Raw genomic sequence first — 23,503 nt, 5'->3', positions numbered from 1 at the left:
ATCACATATACACAAACTCAGAGGTACTTTCAATTTTACCAGTCCAATGTCAGCTTTGCTCCTTTATTCTTCACAAAGCAATCATTGCCTGCTGGGACTTTATGCTGGGACACATTGCTAACCCTCAGCACCCCTCCCCAATGCACTAAATAAGTATGAGTAATTTGAATAATAAATGCTGGAATTGATGATTCAACACTGAATCAAGAGGCATTTGTAGAATGTATGACAGAGTGAACAAGCAGAACAATTTTGTTTGAAAGACCCTTTATTCACATAGATACAATTGCCAAACCTTATCCCAAAGAGTTTCAACTGAACATGAGCTTATAATGAGCACCTTTGAATTTTGTACTAAGAAATGTTGCAGTGCACCCTTACCTTGTAACGAGAGTACACCTGCTCAGAGTTCCAGCTAGCCATTTTAATCGGAGTATTCCACTTCCTCTCATTTTTCTGTTTTTTTCTCCAGCTGACACAATATCCCATGACTACCGAACATACTCAGTTCTGATTGAGGTTTCTTTTGGGGAGAGGGGTTGTCCTCTAAGATTTTGCTTTTAAAAGCTTTTTTATACTTCTGCAAATCTTAGGATTCACTCCAGCATGAAGATACCTCCCTTTCGTGTCTCAGGGCTGATTCACATGGAGGTTTAGTGTGTCTGGTGCTACTCACAGCCCCTTTTAATCCTCATGGTTCACATGATGTTACTGGCAAACAGAAGCTATCACACAGTATCCCCCCTGTAAATCCATACTACCCCAATCCTCTGATAATCTGAAAAGGGAAGGAAAAAATGTCTCCACTTTGTATCTCTAGTGCTTGCAGAGTTGTGCTCTGATGCTTTTAGGTGGGTGTGTCAATTGTTCCCCACTCCCTCCTACTCGTCCTTTCATTTCATTTCCTCTGGGCTCCAAAGAAACATTTAGTGGCTGGCTCCCGTTCTGCAAGCCTGCTGCAAACAGTGCTTTATTTTTCTTTCCCCCCTAACTTGTGCAAAAAACCATAACACTGTTCAAACAATTATGTGTATTTCAGCTGGATTGTAGCAGGGAAAATACAAATAATCTCACTTCAGGGTTTTTTTTAATGAAACTTACGCTGGAACAAACTGAGCATGCTCAGTGGCCCAGGTAACCAGAGGAAGTGGAATTTTGACCTTAAGAGGTCAATATTGACCCTTTCCTGTTACTGAACCTTTTCAGAGGACTAGTGTGAATGGAAAACAGCAGATTGGAAGGTAGGAAGTATGGACCTTGCAAATCTGTTGCAATGGCAAAAGCTTCGTCTTTAATACAAAGTTTAGCTCCTGTATGAATGAGCCCTCAGTGACGTCTTCCTTCACTGTTAGGAGTGAATGCATATGCACATGCATGCATGCACACACATAAATAGAAAGCAGTTGTGACCAGTAGCAGTCAGTGAGGCGGCGAAGACAGGAGGACACTGCTTATCTGGTTTCCAGATGGCAAGCATAGCTCCTGATTACCACAGGGAGTGAGGTGCGATGCAGGCATGGTGGTGAAGTGGCGACGCTATGAATCTGATCTCCAAGAGCTTCTGTCATGAACTACCCTGTTCAGATCTTGTAAGTTCAGGTCTCTGGCTTCCTTTATGGAATCAATCCATTTCTTGTTTGGCCTTCCTCTTTTTCTACTCCCTTCTGTTTTTCCCAGCATTATTGTCTTTTCTAGTGAATCATGTCTTCTCATGATGTGTCCAATGTACTAAAAAATTATGCATGTAGAGTATCTTCACTGAACATTCTCAGCCTGAATTTCGATAATGGCTGAAACTTCTCCTATGATTTTTCTTCTTGTTGTTCTTCCAAAAGTGGTATGGAGCTTCTCAGTTCAGTTACAAGCTAACATTCCTAAAAGTTAAAGCACAATTTTTAGGGCACTCTGTACCATCATTGACTGTTTCCCATTCAGGTGATACTGAAAAACCTTCTCCTGACAGATGCCAATGTAAGGCCTAAAGACCAGTAATGTAGTGGCAAATTCAGAAGTGAAGGGTCCCTTCATGATAGTCACAGCCAGATCCTCCTGCCTTTTTTTTCTTTTGCTGCTGGGTTGAAAATGAGATCCTTGTTAATGCCTTCCCCCACAACAACAGATGTCCGTAGGAGCCAATCAGCATGAAAGGGGAGAGTCTAAGCTACTGAAAAGAGTCTTCTCTGTGGCTGATTCACGTCCTTTCACTCTGATTGACTCCAGTCAGCAGGAAAGGAGAAGGAAGCAAGTCAGAAGATTCTTCTCAGTGGCTAACATATTCCCCTTTCATGCTGATTGGCTCATAGGACATTTGAGACATAGGGACCCTGATGGGACCCTGCTTCCAAAAAAGTAAAGGGTCTAAGACCCCCTGAGACCCTGGACAATCACACTAAATCATGCTAAAGACATCACTGAGTCCTTCTGTTTTACATGAAATATGCCCTATCAATATTCTGGGTATTGGCTTCAAATTCCTTCAGCTGCATGACTTGAATAAAAAGCTCCTGCCAGTCTCTTAATCACACATCCTAAGAGCCTTGCTAATCTCTTGTCCTGACACACTTGGCATTCTAATCCCTCTGTGTAAATTTTGGCAGCCTCCTGCTACATTTCCATCAACTAACACAAAAGGCATGTGTAAAAGCAAAGGTTTGTTAAGCTCCTGTGCTCCTGCTCCCCAGACTGAAGTGATGATTCATCTTTGATATTAAATTAAGACCTGCCATTAAAACAACAACACGGTGTAGACGTTTCTGTCAAATTTTAGGAATATAAATTAGAATAAAAAAGCATTAAGAAAACGTATTTCCATTAATATCTGATCTAGGAAAATAGACTAATAAGGCCAGAGTTAGATCTTTTTATGATGACATTGAAACTGGGTACTTTTTATATATGGACATAACAAACAATTTTCTCATTTGTATGCTTTATTTATTAACTATATTTGTGTGGCTGCTCAGTGTTTTCTTATACAGCACCATCAATGTGGGGGTCGCTGTATCAGAAGACAGATCCCTTCCCCGAAGAGCTTATGATCTAAGGCTGCGGTCTTCAACCCACTAACTAGTAGTAGCTCGGCAGCCATCATTGGAGATGCTCTGGATTTCCTGCTCGAGCGAAGAGTTGGACTAGATGGTTCACTCTGTTATTCTAAGCCTCATTGGAGACAGTGAGACACACATAGGATATCTTATCATTAGAGACTCACAGGATAGACTTGAAAATGTTATAGTGTGTGTGTGTGTGCACGCGCACACACGCATGCATGTGCATGTGTGCGTGTGCATGTGTTTTCCTGGCCATCCACTCTGGTCTGAGACTTTTTGCTGTTTGAAGCAGAGCATCTCATGGTTCCACGTCCCATCCTCCTAGGGCCAACCCCACACAAAGGTCTTGCTGCACCTTTCATATATTTGTACTTGCCTTCGTCTGCATTCCTATATTCTATCACCTGAAGCAGCTGCCTCACTTTGCTGCATGGTACTTATCCCCTGCATGGGGAGAGTTGGAACGTGTTCTTTTTAGGGAGGATTTTAATCAGTAACAGCTGTCACTGCTGCTTACCAGGAGGGAAGTAGTGGGGAAGTTGGCGCACTGGCAGGAGCACCGTATTGGCTCCTCTGGTGCATTTGCACAGCACCAACTTCCCTGCCATCTTGCCTCTCCCACTCTCCCTCTCACTTTGCTGTTGTTGTTATGTGCCTTCAAGTCAATTTTGACTTATGGCAACCCTATGAATCAGCGACCTCCAAGAGCATCTGTCGTGAACCACCCTGTTCAGATCTTGTAAGTTCAGGTCTGTGGCTTCCTTTATGGAATCAGTCCATCTCTTGTTTGGCCTTCCTCTTTTTCTACTCCCTTCTGTTTTCCCCAGCATTATTGTCTTTTCTCGTGAATCATGTCTTCTCATGATGTGTCCAAAGTATGATAACCTCAGTTTCATCATTTTAGCTTCTAATGATAGTTCTGGTTTAATTTGTTCTTGTTGTTGTTATGTGCCTCCAAGTCGACTACGACTTATGGCGACCCTATGAATCAGTGACCTCCAAGAGCATCTGTCATGAACCACCCTATTCAGATCTTGTAAGTTCAGGTCTGTGGCTTCCTTTATGGAATCAGTCCATCTCTTGTTTGGTCTTCCTCATTTTCTACTCTCTTCTGTTTTTCCCAGCATTATTGTAAAGCAGCAGCAACTCAGCTGTCGCAAGGTCAGGAGAGCGTCGCCACCCGGCCATGCTGTCTGCTACTGCTTTTAATGGGCAATTGTCATTTGGTTTTAATATGACCCTTTTAAATGCTGCATTTTGATTTTTATAGAAAAACCCTGAATTACAAAAGTGGATTACAAATAAAATGCGACTGCCACCATGATGCAGCAATCTAAAGCTCTACCATCAGCAGCAATGGTGGACCCATTCATTCCAATGGAAGAAAAAGATCTATATGTCGAGTCTTTAGCAAATGTGGAGCTGCTCCCTCCATTGGAAAGAATCAGGCAGACCACACACACAAGAGATGTGTGAGCATCATTCTGAAAACATGTGGATCTTTGGACTAGGAGAAATGTTTGCAAGATCCAACCTGTAAGAAAGAGAAGTTTAAAACTAGTGGTATGGCTAGGTAATTTTAGACTTTAGAGCTAGCAGGAATGGGTGAGAAATTTGATTCAGTTTGCATTTCAAGCCATATCTATGAAATTCACACTTTCCAAAACAATATGAGAACCGAAACACAGCCATGCTCCAAAATTCATCCTTATTCTAATTTTGCAATGCAGTTTGCCAACCTAACAGTGTTTACGAAAATGCATATGTTGGGGGAAAGTGTGCATAAAAATGAATATATGAGTGAAAATAACATGCAAAAATGCACAATATGATGTGAAATGGCTTGCAAAAATGTGTACATTACTTAAAACTGCCACCAGAAATGTGTTATTAGGAGAAGTGTATACTAAAATGCTGGAGAATTTTCATGAGGATTTTTTTAAAAAATCACAAATTGCTGCAGAGATGTGGAGAACTGAATTTAACACTGGAAGAATGGGAAACTGAGAGAATCAGAAATTTACAGATCTTTCCATCCCTAGGACCTAGTGGTCTTATGGGAGCCTCCTCTTTAGATGTTTAGTAAGCCAGTCCTGTTGCATTTCAGGGCTGTTCTCATTTTGCTGAGTGGGGCCTGCCCCAAAGCCTTACCCTGAGGGCACCATTGTCTGAAACACCTCCCCCATGCCTTATGTTCCAATCCTTTAGTATCACCTAGAAAGAATCACCTTGCATGAAACTGGAGCACCTGTACAGGTATTCAAACCAAGACAGGTAAAAAAGGTACCTTTGCTTCCTTAAATATGAGATGGCAGGGCTGTGCTTTGTACTGATTAAAGTCTAATATGTATTTATGGCATGACGCTTGTTTAAGCCTTGCATTGTGTTTCCATCCTTCAGTAGTCCATTCATCTTTATGGAAATGGTTGACTTGTACACACAGAGGATAATTTGCAGTTTACAATGTACAGACATTTAAATGTGTGTGTATATGGGTTTTTCCTTGAGAAAGAAACATGTATTGTGACTTTTTTCTTTCATTCATTTTGGGAAATGCAGAACATGGCAGTGACAGCAATACATTAATCATTAGAACAGGTTGGGAAGCTACAGTGCACTTGGATGGTCTTTTTTCCCTCCCTAAAAAAATTACCAGCAGCAACCAATTTGGATAAGAATCAGCCAAATATAACAGGTAAAGAAGAGATGTATCTGAACACAAGACAGAAGTGCAAGCGGAACTTCAGGGACCAGGTGATTTTCCCTGAGTTGATGGGTCTCTTTTCAGCAAAACGCTTCTGAGGGTGAGTAAATAATGATATAGCTCTTAGAACTTACAATAGGGCTGTGCAAGGTTGGATGGTTGGATGACCCAGAGCGACCTTGGGCTGTCAGGAGGTAGGGCATCAGGCAGGAGAAGAGGCAACCATGGCTCTCTTTCCTGCCTGAGTGCTGCCACTGCCCCACAGGATCACTGCGGGTCCCAGTTTGCAAGACAGTTTGTTGAGCCCACAGAGTGATTCTAGGGGGGGTGGTTTGCAAGGCACTTTCCTTAGGAAAGCAGTTTGCAGAGCATCACCCATGCAAGATCGCTCCCACCCTCTGATCAGCTGTTCAGCAGAGGGGTTGATTCTGCAGGGTGCTGTGATGCCTCTCCTCAGTCAATGCCTCCACTGAGGCTTTGATCTGACGGGGCGGGAGACATTGCAGCACCTTGTCGAATTAATCCCCATCTTGGTCAGGAGGAGGCTTCCTTCCCTGGCTCTCCCTGTCAGGTTCCTACCTGCGCGTGGTTACTGCCTGTCTCTAGGCACCACCAGGGACTCCACCAGTCCGGACCGCTCTCTCTTATGGTTTCTCTCCCCGCTCTAGCACAGATCTCAACAGATCCCCCTGCTAGGCAACCACCAGTAACGTCCCAATACTAGTATTCCTAGAGACTCTGAATACTAGTATTGTTATTCTCTTCACCGCTGCCACCATTTGTTACAGTTCCCCTTCAGCCTTGGTCATTACCTTACCCTCCCTTCTGGTCTGTGAAACCCCAGCCAAGGATCAGGCCTTTGGTAAACCAAATTAACTATTTATTACAGATAACAAAGCTAACAAGTTTAACAAGATTTCTTCTTAAGGCACATAAGCATATGGTTTTACTCAATACTAATCCGAACTCCACCTCCCTCCTTCTTCACTCTCTCCTGGCAAAACAACTCTCTCAAACCCCACCAAGCAATCCACTCTTTCTCTTCTCCCCCCCGATTCCACTCTCACTCTTCCTTTTATACATTCAGCCATTTTAAACACTCAGCCAATCATCTCGCATTCTACTGCCCATTCACTCCCCCTCCTCTTTCACTCCACTTACCATGTATCTTCTAAAACAACAACACTTACCATATATACATTAATATAGGAACATCACACCCCCCTTCCAGCTATATGTTTAATAATGGTTTTGATGTAACATTCCCTCTGCCTTCAAACTTATTTGGGACCAGGCAGGATATGGTGGTGGTCGCCTGGTCAACCCAGGGTGCCCCCCTCCCGGATTGGAGTCACAGAGTGGGTAGAGAGGCTTTGCACAGCCCTAACTTTCAGTGTGCTTATATAATCAAAGAGTCTGTGATCAAAAAACGCAGCTTCAGTGACGGGAATAAAATGCACATGTTGAATAATTTCACTTCATTTTTCCTGTTGTAAAGACTGCAATCCTAAATAAGCTTACTAGGGAGCATGCTGGGGCTTACTTCAGAGCAAAGATGCATGCAATCAAGCCTGGCAGCGGCACGTGGCATTCTTGGGTATCAACCAGGACCCCCAAAGCCAAGCCGCTTGGAGGCACCATTTTAAATTTCCAACAATGCCATGGTGTGACGCATCAGGCGCATTGCGGGAAATTTCAAATGGTGTCTCCAAGCTTCCTGTGACCGACTACAGCACTGCTGTTGGTTGCTGCTGCCAGGTAAGCCCACCAGGGTCGCTGATACAGGAGAGGGCCCATCAGATGAAACTTGGCCAAGTACCCCCCTCAGATCTGGAGACAGCCTTGCTTAGGATTGTACTGCACAGTTTCATTTCTTCCGTGAGTGAACAGGTTTGTTCTCCATGGGCTAGAGACCTGTATATCTTAGAAACTGCATATGGCAAAGCTAGGCTCTGTGAAGTTTGCTGCATGGCCATAAGGAACAGTGTATTCAGAGATGAAAGGTCCCAACTGGAGACAGTTAGGGGCTCTTTGGATATTACAGCAGTGACACCAGAGTGAGTTTTCCGCCATGAGTTCAATCTCTGGGGCTGCTGCAATGTTTAGAGGCTCACCACCATGTGTGGATTCCCTTACCATGTGATTGTGTGCAGTGGCGAATGATGACTCCAATGATAGGGGGGCAGTGAATCTGCTCTGGATTTCAATCCGAACTATCAAGGAGATGTACAATACAAGGTGCTGAACCTATTTTAGGATTAGGTTCCGGCACCCTGGACAGCTCCTTGAAAGTTTGGACTAAATCCTGGAGCGGATTCACTCCCCCACTGACATCAGAGCCACCAGTCTCCACTGACTGGGTGACCTGGCTAAGAAGGCAGGCCATGTTCGGATGGTAAGGACCCATGCAATTGGGCCTTGAGCTTTTAGCCATTGCTGAAGCCCTGTGATAAAAGTTATCCCCACCACGGAAAAGCTATCCCTGCCCCAGTGTTGAAACTCAGGGTGAGCTAAAAATCACAAACTGAAGAACCTTGGAGTCTGATTTTTAACTTCTGGGGAGGGTGGACGTTTGGGCTGTGAGAGTGTGAAATTACCCCACTCTCCTGACACTGCTAGCTGGTGGCTGCCTCTCCCCATCATCAAAGTCAGGGCTGGCACCAGAGGGCAGCCAAGTTGGGTCCTGGCCAAGGGCCCCTACAGCCAAGAGGGGCCCCTGAAGGGCCCCTCCTTAGGTGGGAGGTGGTTACTCCCGTGATCCATCGCAGCGTTGGATCCTACAATCTGACCCTGCCATGGATTTCAGAGAGGGAGCTCCCAGACCCTCCCCAATACAGATAGCATGGGCTTCAATAAGCCCTCCCGCACGCCCCACCTACCTCTCCCATCACTGTGAATGCTATGTGTACTGTGCGCGCATGCCTGCCATCACCTAAGATGGCAGTGGGGACTTCCCTAAGGGGCTGACGCCCCTGCTGCCATTTTGGTTGATGGCAGGCATGTGTGCTACATGCACGCATCATTCACATGACTCAAGAGTTAGGTGGGGCGCGCAGGCAGGTTTATTAGTCCCATGCTGCCTGTATGGGGGGGTATTGGGCTACGGTACTGTAGGCCCAGGGCAGGCTGGTGCCCAAGGGCTCAGTCATACCTGGTGCCAGCCCTGATCAAAGTGCCCCTGAAACAACACCCAGTAGCTCAGTGGCTGAAAAACCTTGGCAATGTAACTCTCCTACCGAAATCAATGGGATTCCAGAATGTTTCACTTTAGCTGGACTGTGCCCATTAATTGTACCATGGCGTGGCTGTTTTACAACAGGAATTTAAACACTTCATTGGGTTGCTCTTTCTTTAAGTTAAAAATTCCCTCTCCTGTCACAGATATACAGTATATTGTACAACTTAACAGGACGCTTGCTGGAGATCTGCAGTGCTCGGAAGCTGTTTTATAACCTTGGGGGACCAGCTCTGCATGTAGGCACAGCAACCATAAACAAGTTTACTGCAAGGCTCTCTGCAGCAAAATTTGAGATTGTTCAGAGCCGGTCAGGCAGCAAAGGATAAATCTGGGAATTGTTTAATGCAGCATCAGCTAGACCCAGATGAGGAAATCAAACTGGGCCTGGAATGCCTCTCAGGCCAGGCTTGTGGGACAGACAACGGGAAAATGTCTTGAGAACTCAGACTGATGAAGATTCTCAGCAGATGAGAGAGAGACCAACCTTGGGGGGATGTTTATCTAGGGTGAAGCAATTTACGGAAGAGGGGAATGGGATTGTTCTTGCTGGCCCATATTCATCTGACCTTCCGCACAGGGACTGTTCAAGCTTTACATAAGAACATAGAGAGCTGCCTTATACTGAGTCAGGCTATCTAGCTCAGTATTCTCAACACCGAATGGCAGCCGGTCTCCAGGATTTTAGACAGAGAGTCTTTCGTAGCTCTACCTGGAGATTCCAGGTATTGAACCTAGGACCTTTTGCATTCAATGCATGTGCTCTACCACTGGGCTACAGCTCTTCAGATCAGTTCATGCAACCCGTACCCTGCAAAAATGCAGGTGGCAGACCCTTTATATATCAGCTCTGTGCAGAAGAGACAATCAATGTGTGGGAATTAAGGTGGGGCTAATAGATTAAATTATGCTCTCCCCTCTATGTTAGCTACCCCTGCCCCATATCATCTGCACAGGGCTACTGTTTCTGTTTATCTCTCTCCCTCCCTGTTATTATTTTATTGCACCTTTAAGCCAATCTTCCTTTCATTCTAGGAAGCATATGTGGTCCCACTATTTTATCCTCACAACAACCCTGTGAGGTATGTGAGGCTTAGAGATGGTGATGGGTGCAAGACCATCCAGTGAGTTTTATAGGCGAGTGGGGATTTGATCCCTGACCTAATCTAATCTAATTTAATCTAACTCTCTAACCGTTACACTGCACTGGATCTCTTGAGTGTCTCAGAGGGCCCATCCAACATCTCAGCTCTACCCCCATCCTCTTTGCCACAGAGCCTAGCTCAGCTGTAGCGCACATGCTTTGCATGCAAAAGACCTCGGGTTCAATTCCTGGCATCTCCAGGTAAGGCTGGCAAAGCTCCTGTTTCAAACCCTAGTGAATTGCTGCCAGTCAGTGTTGACAGTACTGAACTAGATGGACCAATCTTGTTACACGGTATAAGGCAACTTCCTGGTACTCTTTAGATACTTGCACTGGCTGGTTACATACCATATATTTAAGGCACATTTAAAGCATATGGCTTCCTCCAATGAATCCTGAGAACTATAGTTTACCCCTTGGAGAGCTCACAATGGCCAACACCTTTAACAAACTACAGTTCCCATGATTATTTGGGGGAAGCTATGTGCTTTAAATGTGTGGTGTGTACACAGGCATTGTTTTGGCACACAGGGTTAAGTTGTCAGACTTCTAGCAGAGCTTACGTCAATGTTATTTGACCAGCGTTTACGATTCATTCAATAGTTAGAAAGTCTTTCCTAGAAATATTCAGAGCTTGGAAAAGTTACTTTTTTGAACTACAACTCCCATCAGCCCCAGCCAGCATGGCACTGGCTGGGGCTGATGGGAGTTGTAGTTCAAAAAAGTAACTTTTCCAAGCTCTGGAAATATTACATGTGCATAAGATGTTGTCTAGGCAACAGCATTTTGGCTTGGCTCCATATCTCTCTGTAATAGTTCTTTATGGGTGTTTCAACCCCAAAAGACTGTTTTCCTGTGAAAAGTGCTGCAAATGTCACAGAAAACCCATGGTGGTCATGCTCCGCAGTTGTGCCGAGGAGCAAAGCCAATATTGGATTGTCCATTCTAAGCAGTTCCTTTAGAACTCTCCACAGGTGTGCCCACTTGAAGCTCTACTTCTGAATCCTTCTCAGAGAATATTGTAGCCTTTGAACCACAGTGCAATTTCTGGTTTTTACAGGGTAATTTTTCCTCCTTCTGAAGATTTTTTTTAAACATGCTTCCTCTCTAATAGCATGTCTGGACATGAAGCGCCTTGTCCATGAGCTGTCTTAAATTGAAATGTTGCCTTTTAAACCCCGGGGCTTCCTCAGTTCACACAATCCAGTCTTCTCTTCTTGCCCTGGTGCTGTTTTTTCCCCTGTGCTTCTTAGAGACCTCAATCTTTTTATAGCCAAAGATTTCATATCTGTCTGTTTCCTAATTTGAAAGCCAAACATATCTCTTCCCTCAACAACAGCTGGCCTGACTTTTTCTCTGTTGCTCAGTAGTGAGTGACATCTGCTGCTGCTATGTTGCAAAGCTGCACTCATCAAAAGGTTTGCTCAAGGAAGAGAGTTGACAATCAGTTGTACATTGGTTGCAAGATGTTCCATCAAGGTGGTATTACTATAGTGTTGGTCCAATTAAGCAGGGATGGAATACTCCACAGGGCTTCTCCTTCAAAAGGGTGGCTTCTGAGATGCTGTTATGGGTTTAACAGATGGAGATGTATTTTCCTTTCACTTCACAGCTGGGAAAACGCAGCCCTGTAATCCTAGATAGGTTTTCTAATGCTCTGATTCATTTACTTTTTGCTAACAGGATTTACCAGTAGTAATGGCTCATTTGTTCCAGGGCTCTGACCCACATGCCCAGGTCTCCTTTTCCCTATCTCCCCCCCTCCCCGCTTAGTTTAGTTCTTCATAGAATCATAGAATAGTAGAGTTGGAAGGGGCCTATAAGGCCATCCCCTGCTCAATGCGGGAATCCAAATCAAAGCATTTACACTGCTACCAATGTTTTAATGGTCCCCTATAATGATAGAAGCAATTGTGGTCTTGCAAGTAATTGTCCTGACCTGGTAAGCTACTTCCATCACTTCTTCATTTCCCCCTACCTTCAGCTTTCTCCTGCCTATTTCAGCCATAGAAGTCTTCTCAGCAGCTATGACATAAAATCCCCATATTCAGAAGCAGAATCCTTGGTATGAAGCTTTAATGTGTTGTTACAGCTACTCAATCTCGGCTTGCGTGTGTGTTTTTATAATCGTTACAGTACTGATGTAGTGCATTGTTCAATATGTTTTAATATGTTTTATTGTAATACAGTAAATCACTGTGAGACTTTTTCCAGTATAAAGCAATATACAAGTCTAATAAATCACTTCAAAATGAATCAATCAAAAAGGGCTTCCACTTCCAGCATTGTGTACTCTGTCCATGGATGGATTAGTCTATTTCCGATGTGTATCAATTTCCCATGTGCTAATTCCAAAGTTTGTTCTGTTCCATTTCCATATTAATCTGTGAGTAAAAAAGCCCATAAAAATTCATATTTAAATAGTATTTGGAATTCCCTCCTGTTAACTATTAAACAAGTGCCATATGTTTTTCAGTGCCTATTTTCCAACAAGTAGAGATCTTTCCCAGTCTGCATCTGTATTTGCATTGCTTTTAGGTGTTGTTAGAAGTTTCATCATTTGTTTTATCATTTGTGTGTTTGCGGTCCCGGACTTCTTTGGGAGGAAGAGCAGGATGGAAATGTAATAAATAAATAAATATGTACACATTTCTTAGATAGATGTTTTTCTCCAATATGCATTTTTAAAAACATTTTGGTACATTGTTTGAGCTGAGAACCCTGTTGCAAAATTCAGAGAAGTGAAAAATATGTGTATTAGTCCAGGAGGTCCACATCAGGTTGGATTGCTAAAAATATGGTCTGTATGGCCTGTCTGAGGCTGAGAGGCAGTGACTGGCCCAAGGTCACTCAGTGAGCTTCATGGCTGTGTGGGGATTTGAACCCTGGTCTCTCAGGTCATAGTCCAACACCTTAACACCACAAAGTTCTTATATTAATTTACAAGGCCTGTAAAAACTTCCAGGACCAACTGATCCCTTATATCTCAGCCCAATCACTGATATCTTGGGGGGGAATCTGTGCTGGTGTTCCCCCATAGCTCAGATACATGCCTTGTAACTACTAGAAGCCATGCATTCAGTGTAGCAGGCCCGAGCCTGTGGAACTCCCAACTGAAATTAGACAGGCACCCTCCTTGCTCCACTTCAGGTGCATGACTAAGACTTTCCAGCAGGCATTTTAAAGTACTGTTTGGTTTTATAATACATTTTTATTGTTTTGGTTGTTTCATTTTCTGTCAGGTTTGTTTTTACGAACACCACTTAGAAATAGAAATGATTAAGCACTGTATACATGTCTTTAATAATAATTAATTAATTAAAAATAAATAATTTGGTTGTCTACACTATGCAGCCTTCCTGGGTGTCTACACTTCCTGAAAACCCCATGACCTTCTTGGCTGGCCTTTCCTCTATGTGTGTAGAAGTGGAGAGGCTCTCTACCATATGCCTGACAGCTGTTCCTTGTTATGATGTTTTTAAAATGAAGTCTTATTTTACTTTTCAAGAAATCAATGCAAAAAGTTTCATTGGAAGGTAGAAGGAAAGACTTCCCTTAAAAACAAAACCAGCACATTGATCTCAGGGAGCCAGATTCCCTGGCTTTCCATACTTCCGTTAAAGCCCAGGAGAAGATGTCCATGAGGAAACTCCTCCTATGGAGCTTTGTCAGATCAGGAAGGGTGGGCAGTTGGAGAGGCTGCTTGGTGTGGGAGAAAAGTGTAATGAAAGGAAAAATATTGCCTACTTTGCAATAATAAAGTACGTTCAAATTCTAAAGTGCACGGTGAATGAAGCAGGAAAATGAAAGCCTCTTCCACAGAGAAAGGACATTTTCAGGAAATTGGAGAACTGGTTTCGGTGCAGCAGTAGTATAGACGCAAAACCACAGGTCACTGAATTAAGTTCCCTCTCTTGTGCATTAATTATGTACTGAAAATGTATTCTTTGCCCTTCAGTCATTCTGCATTGGAACATTCCATCCTCTGAATGAAAATCTTTTTGCATTGTAATTCTTAGAGGCACTTAGAGGTTAGAAAGGCCAGTTCCATGCCAAGAATTATTGGAAAGAGATTGAAATAAAACCATCAGTACCACAATACTCTTATGCAGTTCTATGGTGCAGCCACATTTAGATAACTATCTATATAGTAAGGTTCTGGATGCCCTATTTCAAAAATGAGATCACAGAAATGGAAAAGGCCAACCAACCAGAGATTTGGAACATCTCCCTTTGAGGAAAAGACTACTATGTTTAGGGTCTTTTAAAAAATTTTTTAAAGATGGCTCAGTATCAGGCTCAGCACCAGCATGCATCCCGGTTGGGCCTTGGCTGAGGGCCCTTGCAGCCCAGAGAGGCCCCTCCTTAGAGCGAGAGGGTGGAGCTTTCACTCCATGGTCTGTGGGAGCATCGGATCATGCTCGCTGCCATGGATCAGAGCTCCCAGGCACGCCTCCATGAAGGCACGTTAGCACAGCAGTGTGCATGCTCCACACACTGTGTGCATGTCTGCCATCACCCAAGATGACAATGGGGGCATTGGTAAGGGGTTGACCCCTGCCACCATCTTGGGTGATGACAGGCGTGCATGCACAGATTGGAGGGCATGAGCACTGATGAGGGAGGGAGGTGGGATGCCTATTAAGCCCCACACCACCTATCAGATTAGGCAGAGGTGTTGAGGCTATGGCACTGCAGACCCAGGGCAGGCTGATGACCAAGAGCCCAGTCACTCCTGGCACTGGCCCTGCTCAGTATGGAGACGTGATAGAGATTTATAAAATGGAACATTCACACACAGCCTAGTCCTAAAACTGTTGTAAACAATACGCCCCAGTCCCTTTTAGGGATTCTGGTAGCTTGGATTCGCTCCCAATACTCACCCAATAGAGTTCAAGAACGAACGAAACAAGATGGAGGATAGAGTATATTTATTTCTAACACGTGCACGTGGAGAAGGGCCAAGCCAGTTCTGACAAACTCTGCTGTGCTGGCCTTTTTATAAGCTTTGTTTTACTAATTATTCATGCATCAATTTCATCACATCTACATCATAACTACATCATTAATCCATGCCCATTTCCTCTTAATAACCATATTTAGAAGTTGTTTTTCCAAACTTGTTATGTTCATATTGACCTTGTACATGTGCAACATAGTTTGCAACATAGTCTAGTCTGATACTTTCTTCGACACAGGTGCATTTGCAACTAAAAGCCTGTGAGAACACAGTTATCTATTTTGCAGACACAGCTTTGCACAAACAATGATTCTTCAATTCAGCAAATTAGCATTTCTCTTTCCACACACACAAGTAACTTAACTGTCAGCATTTTACATTTTAGCACACAAACAAGGTAATTTTAGTTCATTTATACTATGGATTCAAAATAGGCCTAGTATTTTTTTTCACTCTAATCCAGCAAATAATTAAACAAGATTTATACAAATAAGTAGAGTTCAGTGTCACAAAACTATGAGCTGTTCTGCATGTGATCAGATCCTGTCACATGTCCCAGTGCAGACTGACAGGTAGTTGTGACATAGGTATAATCACCAAATAGATTACATCCATGTGGCGGACTTTGCTGAGGGGGAGTCCTCCTGTGCAACACCCATTAAATTAAATAATGTTGCATTGCACAAGGAACTGCAAAGGAGATATTCTTGACAGATTGCACCCTTGTTCACTCTATGTGTAAAATGTGCTTCTTTTGAGTTCTTAGTTTGTTTATCATCCGGTTATCAGTTCAGATTATTCTTCCCCATGTACAATTTATATAGCTTCTTAGACCTAATACAGTGTCTACATTCCTGTATTATTAAATGATAAAGTAACAGAGGTGGAACTTGTTAGACAGTTCAGATCAAAAGAATGAAATGTAGCTGCCATTAAGAGAAAATAAATGAATTATTTCCTACCATGCAACAGCTGACATATAAATATTTCATCTTTTAATTCAGTCTACCGCTGTGCACTTCATATAGATAAGAAGACAAAAACCGTATCTATTCTCTATTGAGGGCAAAGACAAGTGTGTTTTGTAGACAGAGGCTGAATTTGCTCCAGAGGCGACCTGGGTTCCAATCCCTGTTCATCCATGAAGCGGAACTTTAGGCCAGTCACTATCTCCCAGATTAATCTACCACACAGGGCCAGTGTGAGGATAAAATGGAGGAAGCACTATCTCCTTGGATTCTTCTAGGACAGGGGTTCCCAAACTGTGGTCCTTGGACCACCAGTGGTCCACAAGCTTCATTCAGATGGTCCATGGCATGTCTGTGAAGATTACTTACAATGTGAATTCTATAGAATTGATGGAATTCAAACTGTAAGACAATAAAATGCAAGATAAAAAAACAAAAGAAGCAATATAAATACAAATACAAATCATACAGAAGCTAGCATAATACATTATATTTGCTACAGCGGGCAGAAAAAAATCATTAAGTGGTCCACCAAGACCTTTAGCAATTTTCAAGGAGTCCATGAGGAACCACTGCACTAGGAGCCATAGGATCATATTCCTAGATCAACTGTGAATTGAAAACAGGCCCTGTGCATGTAATTTGTCAGCCTGTATATGCAGTGGGGATGTCAGAGAATTCCCAGGGAAATAGAAATGGTAGGGGAAAGTACAGATGTTTGCTAATTCATCTCATGTCCATAATGGGAATCAAGTGAGTAACTATGATTGGTATTCACTGTTGTTGTTGCTGTCATTTCACAAACAATACATAGGGTTGTATCCAATGCTAGTGCTTAACTTGGATCCAGCACTGAGCAGGGGCTTGGACTTGAGGGCCTTATAGGCCCCTTCCAACTCTACTGTCCCATTTAAATTACTTGCCATGCCCATTAATGTCAAGGGTTCTACTCTAAGTAGGACTAGCATTGGATGCAACTCATTATTGATTACTCCCCCCCCCATTTTGTATTGTGTTTCCTTTCCAGTGAAATGAATGAGGTGGAATAATGTAATGACAACATAACCTCATTTCACCACAGCAGACAGTGATACAAATCAGGCTGGTTTTGGTGGGAGATGAACTGCAGCAGAATGGAAACAGTGGTGCATGCAATGAATACAGGGTGGAATGGAAAACAATGCCTTGTTACACCTCTGATAGACAGCATCAGAGATGGGGGCGTGAGAAGAGGCAAGAGCTCACCCAGAGGAGTAGTGCATCTTCCAATCATTTTTTCTTTCAGAAATCTAAGCGTGACCACAACAGAATAGACTATGAATCTTCTGTGTACCCCCCCCCGTATTGTTGTTTTTTAATGGTGCCATTGCCAGGCTGATCTAATAGCTTGGGGCACACTCATGTAGTCCTTTTTGTTTGTTTGTTTTAAAGAAGCAGCCAGAGTTCCACCAAGTATCTCTTCAGAAAAGGGAGCAGCAGGCTGGATCTGTTCCTTCCCTTTTCCATCAAAGAAGTGACCGTTGGGATTTCAGCTCTTCAAAAAGTGTTGTGTGTGCATACTGCTGTTCCTCATGCACTCTTTTAGGGTGAAACTCATGCACATTTCCCTAAGCTCCTTGGAAGAAGATCAGGATATCAATGAAACTAATTCCACACTGTATACATTAATTGTACAATTTCTGTGATAACTACTGGTTTTGCGTAAGGGTACAATCACAAAGACAGTAAACTAAGTTCCATTGAACTCAGTGGGAGTTCATACTTCTAGGTAGACATGCCTTGGGTTAAATGTTTTTAGCACAGGATGGCAACCAAGGCTAACCCCACCACTAGGGGGAGTGGGGCAGCCATCCAAGACAGCATATATTTTGGGAGGGGTGATGAGGAGTGGCAGCAAAGTATTGGAGGGCAAAGCTGTGTGTGCCACATGGCCTGGCCTATATCCCCTAAAGTAGCCTCCTGCCCTTAGGAATGGTGGAAGACATTGTTCCATTGCCAGTGTTGAAGTAAGATTCAACGCGCTGCCCTATTGGCTTCTGTTTGTAGAATGAGAGAGGGGATATCATCTTCTGCTTCACCTCAGACAGCCAGATATCATGGGATAGCCCTGTAGAATTGGAAATCAAATTAATTCTAGTTCTCTCAGGACTCATCTGCACTATACATTTGAAGCACAATTACAACAACTTAAACTAGGGCTGTGCTGGCCCCTGTGATCTAATTTGTTGCTCCGATTTGTAAATACAAATCAGGCCAAATCAAGTCCAGACAGATTTGGACTTGATCCAGATCCAAATCACAATCCATATATTGCAATGTCCAGAAATCCCATTGACTTACATTGCAAAACTAAAGTGACCATAAGTTTCTTGTTTGTTTGTTTTTTACCTAGGGATATGAATTTTGGAGACATGGTAGCTGCTATATAGGGGATTAAAACTGCTATGTTGCAGGTGGATAGCTCCAGGGGTTTTCATGCTAGCCACCTTTAAAGTTTAAAATGTTTTAGAATTAAAACATACATAGTAGTTCTGTTTTTTCACACAGGGACATGAAATTTGACAACATGGTAGCCTTATATAGGAAACAAATTTCAGATGGGTAGCTCCAGGGCTGCAGAGGTTTTCATCCTAGCCACCTTTAAAGTTTGCTTTTTCCAAAAAATATATTTTTAAACAATACTGTGATTGCTCAGTCATGCCAGTTCTTATGCTCCTGTGTTTCCCCTTCAAGATTTTGAAGAAAAGAAAAATGATTGAGGGTTTTTAAAAATTGGGTTTGCGACATTAGACACGAGCATCAGGCAGAAATGGGCTGGCAGCACCATGGAGGTAAGATGCACAGGTGTGTGTGTTATGTGCCTTTAAGTCAATTACGACTTATGGCAATCCTATGAATCATTGACCTCCAATAGCATTTGTTGTAAACCACCCTGTTCAGATCTTGTAAGTTCAGCTCCGTGGCTTCCTTTGTGGCATCAATCCATCTCTTGTTTAGTCTTCCTCTTTTTCTACTCCCTTTTGTTTTTCCCAGCATTATTTCCTTTTCTAGTGAATCATGTCTTCTCATTATGTGTCCAAAATATTTAACCTCAGTTTCATCATTGTAGCTTCTAGTGATAGTTCTGGTTTAGTTTGTTCTAACACCCAATTATTTGTCTTTTTCATGGTCCATGGTATCTGCAAAGCTCTCCTCCAACACCACATTTCAAATGAGTTGATTTTTCTCTTATCCACTAAAGGTGCACATAGGGACATGAAATTTGGGGACATGGGAACCCCTATGGAGGGAATTAACCCAGCTAAATTTCAGGAGGGTACCTTCAGGGGATTTTATGCTAACCACCTTTAAAGTTTGCTTTTCCAAGAAATATTTGTTTGAAAAAGACCTTGTCATATAGGGGACAGATTGCTGACAGAAGTAGTGAGTAGGGAAAAGATAAAGAATAAAAGTGTACTCAACAATTTAATATTAATAATAATCATTGTGGTTAGCAATTGGAAATGTTTTTGTTGTTATTTCAGAAACCTGTGGTTAAATATGCCCACAAGGTTTAATAATAATTCTTAACAATGAGAATAGAATAATAGTAATAATAAAAAAACCCAATAAGTATGGTAACTGGAATTGATTAGGAAAGAGTAGAAAACATACACAAACTGTAACTAAAGCCACCCAACCCCCTTCAAACATTTCTAACAGACAGCACTTACAAAAGATTTCTGCATTTTAAGGCTTCACCCCTTTTAAGCACTGTGATTGGAGAGCGCTGGGTGGAGTGATAGCATTCAAGCCTTCCTCCCTCTCTCCCCACCTTACATGGTGTTGCAACTGCTCCATTTCAGAGATGCCTTGTCTGGGTTCATTAGAGTTTGTTTTGAGCTACAGATCTGTACAAATCTCTACAAATTGATTTGGAACTAGCCAATCCGCTCTGTAGAGATTTGTAACTGCTTCAACCCTATCTGGGCAGGATACAAATCAGCCCAAATTGGCCCAATTTGGTTTGTGATTTGTACAAATCTGGTGCATGTACACCACCTTGAGCTCAATGGAGGAAAGGGAGGATATAAATGCAATGATAAATAAATAAATATAATAAACAAATTACAGTCCACAGGGTTCTTTGGGGGAAGCCATGACTGTTTAAAGTGGTATGATACTGCTTGAAATGTATAGTGCAGATGGAACCTCAGAAAAGGCACATAAGCCTCTTTTGGGGTGATCTGGCTATCACCACTTGAATGCTTTTGTGGATGTGAGAATATTTAGGAGTCAAGGCAACTCTGCTTGTTATCTGACACCACAAATCTGAAGGAGACAACTCTTTTAATAAAATTGCCACAGATCTACACAAAGTGAGGCATTAATATGAAAACGGTGATGATTAGCCATTCATTTCCTGCATCTGCCTCATAAGCCATGTGAAGATGAACTAAACTTTTGTTTTTGGAGGGTGGGGGATGTTTTATGTAATTCTAACCATTAATATCCGCTTGGACTTTTCTTCAACAGGAGGGATAATGTATAATTTATGAGCTGGTGGAGTGTCTTTAATTAAACCCGTATTTTCCAAGTTTTTGACTACATTTAATTTTGAGCTAACTGGGAGAAGCCATCTGAGCCCAGCCCAAGCTTCTTTTTTAAATGCCATCAAAGGGGCTTCTGAACAAATAAGATAGATGATTTTAATTTCCATGTTCTCCAGTGTAACACTTGGGGTCAATGTTTGCATACTTATCATAAGTATTTTACAATTGACAACCACTGTACTTGTTCAACTTTTCCTAAGAGAGAACCTGATTGACTATTATGCACTTTATTTATTATGCCTCCTCCTAAAATATAGGTGATTGATTATCCCATTATTCTATTGACCAAGGCTGTTAACAAGCCATGACAAATATGTGCCATTATAATCCATAACCAACTGAAAGCGGTAATTAAACCAAGAGGAAGAATTTTCAACACTCAGATACTCTGGGAAGTGGAACAAAAGAGTTTCTTTGTAACCCTACCTTGGTAAAATCAGTCAGGCAGTTTTTGTGTCCAAGAAGGTAGAAAGTGGAAGAACAATCAGTGTGGGCTGCACAGCACATAGCAAATGCAAGTAATTCCTCAAAAACAGTTGTTTTCAAACTGTTTTGGTTCCTTGGAAGCCTAGCAAGTATTCAAATCAGTAATGGTGAACAGGCTTTCTTGCAACCAATTATTTCCCACAAGGTGTGAATGCAGGGGAGGTCGGGATACATTCCAGAGTGTGCTTATACTGTAGTTCACACTGGGTGGGACAATGATGCCTAGCTGACCTGACCAGTGCTCTGCCTGAACTGAGTGTGCGCCCAAAAACACACCCCTGAAAAAGTCTGCTTTATGGCAAGGTTCCATGGCTTACCAGTGGACAGGTGGGTGAGGAATAAGCCATGAGGAGTGAGCCATGTTCTAGGCTGTGTTGTATTGTTTATTTATTATTTTTATTTTCAAAATTGATATCCCACTTTTCACCATCTAGATCTCAAAACATCTTACAATGATAAAAATATACAATATACAAAATATGAACCATTTAAACTGTAAACCATTTAAAATGTTAAAAAATTAAAATTTAAACCAAACAATTAAACAAACATATAACAGAAAATTTAAAACACCAGAGAAACATGCATGATGCAAAGGACTCCCTAAATAAAATAGTTGTTGTTAACCTAGCATAGTGCCTGTCTAACCTCCAGTAGGAAGGAGTTCCATAAAGTTAGGTCCACAGCACTGAAGTCATGAGTCCTCATGGAGATGAGTTGGAATAAAGTTCTGTTGAGAACTTGACAACTTGGTGTATCTGCCTGATTCCAGACTCTGAAGACAGACCTTCTGGCGAGCTGCATAAGTGTGTACGTCTCCTAAAGCCACATATAAACAAGAAGATTAATAATGAATATTATTTTCAAATGTTATTGCTGGGTTGGGGTCTAGACCATAAGTTACAAATGGGCAAAATCAACCAGGGACTTCTCTTGTGAATCCTCACTGTCATGAATGGGAGCTTTGTTATAGGCAATGAATGCTCACTAGGGGTAATTGCAATAAGAACGGATGAATGGATTGCCTGGGCAACAATTGCATTTTCCTGGGGAGAAAAGATAGTACATCCAGGGCTGGGAAAATGTAATATTCCAACAACAGAAGCAAAACATGAAGGGAAAAAAAGCAGGATTTTGTCTAATGAATTGATGGTGTGATATTGTGCTAGATGAATTGCATATTGGGCTCTTGTGCAATCGATGTCTGAAACAGATAATTTGGGAATGCAATATGCAGTAGGAGCTTATTCCAACAGGAAACTAGTGGACAATCTGGAAGTGAATCATGTGATAATTGGGACTCAAGTCATCTGCCTGTAGAGATGGTGGAGAAATTAACACTTTAATTAACACAAATTAAAACATTATGAGAGCTGAAACACAGCTATTGTTTGAAATTTGGACTTATCCAAATTTTTCAGTGCAGTTCTCCAACCTTACTATGCTTACATAAATAGGTATATTAGGGGAAAGTGTGCATCAAAATGAATATATCAGTGACAATAGCATACATTATATGACTATATTGCTTGCAGAAATGTGTACATTAGTTCAAACTGCCTATGAAAATGTGTTATATTAGGAGAAATTTGCACTAAAATGCTTGAGAGTTTTCATAAGGATTTTTAAAAAGGAAAAATAGCAAATGGTTGCAGAATTATGGGGAACCAAATTTAAGATTGGAAAAAATGAGAAATGGAGTGAACTGGAACTGACAAATCTTTCCATCCCTGTCTGTCTCAAATTATGAACTCTAGGTGAGTGAACATCTTCTTGGGAAGACATGATATAATTTGTTGACCTTCCTTGGGTTATTACATGCATCTGCAAAGGGTATAAGAGGACTAGTACTTAACTGGAATAGCATGAGCCAGAAATAGTACAAATCTCTAATGTGGTTTGTAGGTGATATGTTAATAAGAGAATTTTGCATGTAGCTAAGATGTAACAGAGAGACCACAGGAAAGGCACCTAATTAGAATCTTAGAGTGACTTGACGGACTTGCTGTTAATGAGCTTCATGACAGACCCCTTGTGTTTGCAACGTGATGCCCTTGCAATCACACAACGGAATTATCTTTAAGCTTCTTTACTGCTTTTCTTTCTTTTTCTGTAACCTATCTTGCAAGGATGGACCCAGCACAGACATGGTGTTAACAAAATGGTACTGAACTCCACACTGGAAATTAAATCCTCATAAACAATACATTTCCTCCTTGCCTGTCTTATTATTCTTTAGGATACACTGGAACCCTTTATTTGCATTTTAATGTGAGCTTAGCTTGCTACCAATTGAGTAGAATGTTGTTATCCAATCAGCTCACACATGATTACATCAAACTAATGCCTTTATATTCCTTGATC

The 23,503-nt window shown here is 42.0% G+C and overlaps 1 long non-coding RNA gene across 1 annotated transcript in view; it reads left to right on the top strand.

The window, feature by feature from the left end:
• The first annotated feature begins 1,175 nt into the window (after nt 1–1,175).
• LOC133380774 (uncharacterized) overlaps nt 1,176–23,503 on the top strand; it is a 48,387-nt gene continuing 26,059 nt past the window's right edge. Inside the window, exon 1 of the long non-coding RNA XR_009761543.1 lies at nt 1,176–1,241. This is a non-coding gene — a long non-coding RNA (uncharacterized LOC133380774). The remainder of the gene's footprint in view (nt 1,242–23,503) is intronic.

This window comes from Rhineura floridana, chromosome 3, assembly GCF_030035675.1.
Source record: "Rhineura floridana isolate rRhiFlo1 chromosome 3, rRhiFlo1.hap2, whole genome shotgun sequence".
Classification (NCBI taxonomy): Eukaryota; Metazoa; Chordata; class Lepidosauria; order Squamata; family Rhineuridae; genus Rhineura; species Rhineura floridana.
Note: the sequence above shows the minus strand (reverse complement) of the source record. Positions and strands in the feature narration are given on the sequence as shown.